Genomic DNA, 7523 nt, shown 5'->3' on the forward strand with positions numbered 1-7523 from the left:
ACTGAGTCCCGTCTAAAGTGATGATTTACCTTAAGGTGTTAGATTATCATATATGGGATGTTGTTGATGATGATCCTCTTATTTCATTTAGAATGGAAGGATAAGAAAAAATTTGAGAAAGATATAAGTGAATGGAATGAAGATGATTATAAATTAGAAGAGCTAAACAATAGAGGCATCTATAATCCCTATTGTGCACTTTGTGATGAAGAGTTCAACAGAGTCTCTTCAAGCAAAATTGCCAAAAAAAATTGGAAAAAAACTTGAAGTTATCCACAAGGGGACAAGTCAAGTTAAAAGACACTATAATTAATTTGCTAGTTTACTCCGTGGTGTAATGGAATCGAATCTGTATCGGTTGTGTAATGGAATAGATTATCGCAATGGATTTTTTATTTTTTTTGTTTATTTATAGACTTGTATATAGACCAATATACACCGATATCCTAAATTTTACAACAAAATTCACATAAAGATGTATTTTTTTTTAGTGAATTTTAATAAATTTTATTGAATTTTTAAAGATTATTTAGCAAAAGTAATGGATTATTAATAATTTTAAATTACTGCCATTATTAAATATACTTTATATTATACTTTTTATTAAAACAATTAATTAAAATAAAATTTAATTTTGAAATAAATGAATCAGTAATTTAGTTCTAAAAAAAATTAAATAAAATTATTTTTAATAAGTCATCCCTAGTATAATATTTAATTTAATAAAATTATTTTTAATAACTAAGGATCACACACAAATCAATGCATGATATAATATGCTCAAAATTTTTTTTATTTCTTGGAAATAGAAGCTCCCCTGAGCAGGGCCCCTTAGGGACCCACCCCAAGTTACAAACCTGGACTATGAGCACCGGCCCCTCAACACGCGTAGCAGTAAATCGAGAGGAATAGATAGTTTGGGAAGAGTCGAACACTGGCCATTTCAAACCTTGCGCCGAGCTCCAACCATCACAGTGATGCCCCGGGGGCATAATATGCTCAAAATTCAATTCTGATTATATATTTTTTGTATGTTTTTGTATTAATGAGAACAACTTCATATTTCACACAAAATTGTGCAATACATTATTAATTTATCTCTTAAAATCCTAATATTTTATTCCTCTTAGACTTCAATTAAATCACGTATTGCAACTTATGTATCACTTAATTTCAATCCAACCAACTATTATTATTATGTTTATGGTAAAGACAAATGTGTAGTGTCTCACCATCACCTATTAGCTTTTGAGGCTAGAGGCCAGCCCAGGCCAGGCCAGCCCAAATCTTTAATTTTGCTCTAAACTTGTTTTCATTTTAATCCATAATTATTATTAGACCAAAATTTCAACCGACTCTAAATTTTGAAGTTTTTTTTAACGTATTTACAGTTATTTTAAACTTGTATTAATCTGAATTTTTACTAACCCTAAAATTTAAAAAAGAAAAAGCACCTTATAATAGTATATATCTATATATATATATCTATATATTTGGGAAAGGGTTGGGAAGAAATATATATCAACCGTCGTCAGCCAAAAACCCTAGAGGAGTAGTGGGTATTGCTGGTTCAAGAGCGCCTAAGAAGATTAACAATCAGGTGAGTTGCCTCATAAGTCATAACAGTGTCTATCACATTTCTTTTCCAATGATTCATTTATACTGTAAAACACTAGTTCGTTTTAGATGCTCTTCTGTTTTGGATTCAAAAATCCATAAATTGTATGCCCTTCAAACCCATCCACTGTCTTCATCTCTCAAATCCTTCTCAACTTCCACAAATCAACACTCATTTACAGTCAATTACCTCGTTAATTCATGTGGGTTAAGTCCAGAAACTGCTATTTCAGCTTCCAAAAACGTCAATTTCAAAACCCTAGACAAACCAGATTCAGTTCTCGACTTCTTCAAGAACCATGATTTCAGCAAAACGCAGATCTCAGCTGTCATCAGAGTACGCCCAAAACTTCTCTTATCGGATCCCACGAAGACCCTTCTGCCCAAATTCGACTTCCTTTACTCCATTGGCATTTCCAGCACTGAGCTCGCGAAGATAGTATCCACTAACCCTGATATGTTGCTACGCAGTTTGGAGAACCAAATCATTCCATCTGTCAATTTGTTGAAAAATTTTTATCGGTGCCTTTAAACGATTTCCTCAGATTGTAGCGCGTGATCTCAATGCTGTTACATTTCCCAACATTGAAATTTTGAGACAACATGGCGTGCCGGACTCGAAAATTGTGTACTTACTTACATATCAGCCTAGGTCATTGGCGATAAAGCATGATGGTTTCAATGAGGTAGTGGAGGATGTTAAGAAAATGGGTTTCAACCCTTCAAGCTTCCAGTTTGTCTCAGCGATTCATGCATTGAGGTCAATGAGCAAATCAACATGGAGAAGGAAGATGGAGGTTTATGAGAAGTGGGGTTGGTCTGAGGAAGAAACAATGAGCGCGTTTAGAAGAAGACCAGGGTGTATGACGGTATCCGAGTCTATGATAATGGCAAAGCTGAATTTTATGTCAACACAATGGGTTGGGAGTCTTCCTCAATTGCCCGTCGGCCAGAATTAATGACAATAAGCTTGGGTAGGAGGATAATTCCCAGGTGTTCAGTACTTCAAGTTTTGTTGTCCAAAGGTCTGATTAAGAAGCCCAATAGCGAATTGACATTGTTGAATCCCACAGAGAGTTTGTTCCTCAAGAAGTTTGTAACCTGTTATGAGGAAGCTCCTCAGTTGTTAAAACTATATCGAGAAAAATTGGAGCTTTCAAAATTACACGGTCATGATTAGTGATTACGAAGGTAAGAGTGGAACATATCAGTTGTAGATTGTCTACTTCGTAACTGAAGTGGCTTACACAACCCCTGCACTTGCTCTCATTTCCACCCTCTTCTGTCACACCACCACCTTTTCGAATTAAGTCTTTAGAACAATATTTTTCTTTTTAGAATTTTTATGATCGTAATTTGTTTTTTGTTTTTTGTTTTTTGTTTTTTTGGGTCCGTATTAATTCGATATCAATACAAAATGCTTAGAGATATAGCATTTTATAACAATTCCTTAAGCAGCTGCTGTGGTTCGATCTACTCCCGAGATACAAGCTTTCATAGTATTTGTATTGCGTTGCATTCATTCTTTCTTTGATATGGTTATATGTTTACATGCATATTATATTTATGGTGATGAAACATTATCTGAAGACAACTTAATTACTAATACTAATTTTCTTTCTGGTGCGTGTGTCAATCTATTATTCTAGAAATATAAAGTTAAGTAGATTCTAATTGTCTGAGTAATCAGTAATCACATAACAAATCACATTTGTTTATAATTTAAGCTCTTTTATTCATTATATGACATCATCAATACAGCATGAAAATTTAAGCTCGTTTTATAAAAATTTCCATGTTGGGAGGTGGTGGAGCTGTGTTTCGGGATTCATCTGGGTCCATTCTTCAAGCAGTGATTTTCAAACCGTTTTCATCATCTTCGGTGCTATTAGCGGAGACTTTCTGCTTTAGAAACACAGTGTATTGGGCTCGGTTATTCAATTTTCAGGCTGTATGTTTTGAATCGGATGCCAAACTGGTGGTGGATGCTTTGGCTGGGGCAAATGCTGGTAAAATTGAGATTTCTTCTCTGCTATACGACATCAATACAGAATTAAGAAAACTTTCATGGGTCTCATGTTCGACGAAATGGTAATCGGATAGCTCATGCTCTAGCAGGCGTGTCGAGAGGTGATATGGATTCGGGTATGGTGCTGTCTTCACTCCCTTCTTCCATCTATCAGTTCCTCAAGCAAGATGTTGGTATTGATGGATGTTAGTTATTGCTTTGTTTTTCTGTTTTGTGCTTTGTTTTCCCAGAAAAAAAAAAAAGAAATATCATTATTATTGTCTCGTTACTCTTATATTCCCTCTTCATCTACCCCCAACCCCTTGGTGCAGTGAATATATATATATATATATATATATATTAAGAAGTTTGAAATTGAAATATTGGTGTTTTACATCGGATTAAATAAAAAGATTCTGGCGCCCTCTCTATTCAGATTGTTTAAGAGTAAATATACCGGGCGGTTGCTTATTAAGAGCGAATATACTAATTGGTTGAATTTAAGCTGGCTGCTCATTAAGGGCAAATATACCTGTCGGTAGAATTTAAGCTAATTGACGAGATGGATCCGCCGAAGCTGGCAAATTCAAAGAGACGTAACAAAGAACTCCCACAATATAGTCTTTTGTAACCCAATATATAAGGGCGTTTAGGGTTTAGAGTGGAGGTAAAGAGAGATTCTGAAATTCGTACAGAAACAGAGTGAGGGCTGAAAACTTGTAATCTACGGTTTGTCACGTTGTGAAAACTTTCGTCGGATTTTAACCGTGGACGTAGGCTGTTTCCAAATCAGTATAAATCTTTGTCTCTTTGTGTGGCGTGTTTACTTTTCTATTTCGATTCTTGATTCAACTTGGGTTTGTTGTGATTGTCTTAACAAAAACCATTCTTAGTACACCACAAAGTACCGCTGAATTTGTGGTTTGTATGACGATGACTTGCTTTATATTTCTAATAATTGATATCAAAGACCAATGTTTTTGTTATTTCTTTTGCGGGTCCCTTGGATTGCACTTTACGAGGTTGAATAACTATAGATAATGAAGTAGTTTGGAAATGTCTTTGAAATAGGCAGCACATGAATTCAACAATTTGGGGCTTTACAAGCCCTTGTTGCTTCGTCAGGCAGTTCATTTCAAACTTGTTGTTTCCTAAGGTACATCCTTAGAAATGCTTTAAACTTTGTATGAAGATCCCTTAAAGCTTGTTTGGCATAACTTTTGCTTCAATTCTTATACAAAAGAAAAAGAGAAGCAAAAATTATCACTTCTATTTGGCTTATTTTTTTAGTGTTTGGAACATATATTTTAGAATAACTTTTTATGTCAAAAGAATTTTTATGTCTGTTTGAAAAAACAATTATTGAAGCTATTCTCTTATTAAAATAATTATTTTGCCCCTTAATCACCGTATAAATAAACCATTCAATATAAAAAGGAAATAAAAAGAATAGACAAAATAACAACACAAAAATAACAAACAGATAACAGAGATTGAAAAATAGCAATGGATCCCGATTGGTTAGAAATTGGAGCAAAGAGATTCTCAGCATAACTCAAAACACCAGTGTGTGTGTGTCTGTGTGTATATATAGGTAATAATTTTTTTTTTTCTTTTTTGACGGCATAAATAAGAATTTTCTGCAACTAAGAATTTTTTGTTTCTATAATTTAAATCCCCTGGGCAAGTGTTGCTTCTTTAGCCCTTAAATTTGCTTTAAACCATGAGATCTGGTTGATTTTTTTGCTATTTTTCATGACTCCAGATTAGGGTTAGAAATTTTTTTTGGCCATGTTTGAAAGATTTTATTTGCTCATTAATCTACCATCGTGATTAAGTGGCTGGAATCACATTCAAAGCTTATATATATATAAACATAAAAGATCAAATATTTGTGTGGCAGAAGATATGGAGGTTTAGTGCAGTGGAAATAGCCAGTTAAAATTGCCAATGACCCTCGTAGGAGAAGCAGGAATGGTTGTTTGCCTGAGGATACCGCCTCTGGAAATTATGCGAGAGCTTTGTCATGCACTAGGGTTTAAGAAGAATATAAGTGAGTGTTATATAGGGACACGTTTGGAATTCTATTTTTTTACTGAATAATAAAAGGGGTACTCTTGAAATTTAAAAAGTTTAACTTAAACAACAATTTAGCTTCCCTTGTCTTTTTAGCTTCTTCAAAATGCTCTTCCAAAGACAAAAAGCTCTTTTAAAAAAATAGCTAAATACTACTCAAAACAGCTTCCAGATTCAAAAAGCCAAAAGTTGTGTTTCAAAAGCCAATCCAAACAGGGCCTTTAGTACGTTGTCATTCTAAATTTCTTCTAGTGGGTCTTGGTGTTCTGTGAGGAAAATGGCTGATACTCAATAGGCTGGAGCTTCCAATCCTTGGAATCTGCTGCATTGTGACTGTCACCATCTGGATAAGATGGTGGAAGCTGGGTCGCTAAAGGGTGGATTATTATTCCCTCAAATTAATTATGTTTAATGGATTAAATTGAAATTATTTTTTTTAATTTTTTTTTTTTTTTAAATCAGTTGGTGGTCATTAAAATTATGTAGAAATATAATAAACTTATTTGGGCTAAAGCATGAAGGACGTGTCCACCTCATATACCTGTAGTGTTGTAAGAATGTAAGGATAGAAGAAAATAGAGAAAGCAAAGAAACAGAAAGAGAACAAGAGATCTGATGCACCATTATTAGAGCTGTATCTGCATTAGGTGGAGGTCAGAGATTGAATATTTGATCCACCATTATTAGTCCATCGTCTGTTCTTAAGCCTGAGTATGTTCCGATGAACTCCAAGACTGATTGTTATGCCTTTGCCCATTGTATCCATGAGGTATCTGAGTCTGAGGAGGCACAAAGGGGTATCCATACCAAGAACCATATTGGCAGATTCATGGAGCGCACGCCTACCCTGCCCTAGTGCCCTTGGAGAGAATGTGCAAAGTTTAATGTTCTACTACTAGTTTTTGTGGGGTTACCTCTGGATTCTAACATGTAGTTTACCTCTGGCATCTAATTCACCCTTGGTATTTTCTATTACATTGGAAATGGTATGTGATTATTGGATGAAGGTGCTAATTTTATTTTATTTTTATTTATCCTGATGGCCAGGGCCGGTGCTACATTGTAGGTATTCCAAAATACTTTATCAATTGCTCGTTTTTGTGATGTGAGGGTGAAGGTCTTGAAACTCAAGGATCCAACACTACAATTGTGAAATACTATTTTGTTATGTATTTATTTATTGATTGGGTAAAGAACAAGAAGAAATATTAGTTAGAATTACGATTATATACATAAGCATTAGAGCCCATTTGATGTTGCTATTAGAGAGAGAGAGAGAGAGAGGAAAAAAAAAAAAAAATTTCAATAGAGTTGTAAAAAAAATTGTTGCCCATGGCAAGATGTTAAATATTTGGTGACATAATATAATAAATATTTTTATTACTAATTTTATAATAATATTTTTTTAATAGGATGCTATCATATTTGATAATGACAACTTTGTGGAGGGTAAAAAGATAAAATTGTCTAAAAGAAAAATATTACCAAAATATTCGATGTTTACCCACAACACAATTTATAAAAGCTTCAGTGTATCAAAGAGTTACCTAAAATTAATGTATAAAAAAAAAGGAAAGGAAAAACACCTTATTTTAATATATATATATATATATTCCGTATATAGAGTGAAAAATTAAACTGAAAAAGAGTCAAAGATATATATCAAACGACATCGTGTGCTCTATTATTTGCATTTCTTTCGTCTTAACCTTGCTTCAGCCAAAAGCCCTCGAGGAGTAGGTATTGCTGGTTCAAGAGCGCCTAAGAAGATTAACGATCAGGTGAGTTGCCTCAAAACAGTGTCTATCACATTTCTTTTCCA

This window comes from Cornus florida, unplaced genomic scaffold, assembly GCF_030987335.1.
Source record: "Cornus florida cultivar Cherokee Brave unplaced genomic scaffold, ASM3098733v1 CherokeeBrave_3.0.0_Hap2_Chr01, whole genome shotgun sequence".
NCBI classification, from domain to species: Eukaryota; Viridiplantae; Streptophyta; class Magnoliopsida; order Cornales; family Cornaceae; genus Cornus; species Cornus florida.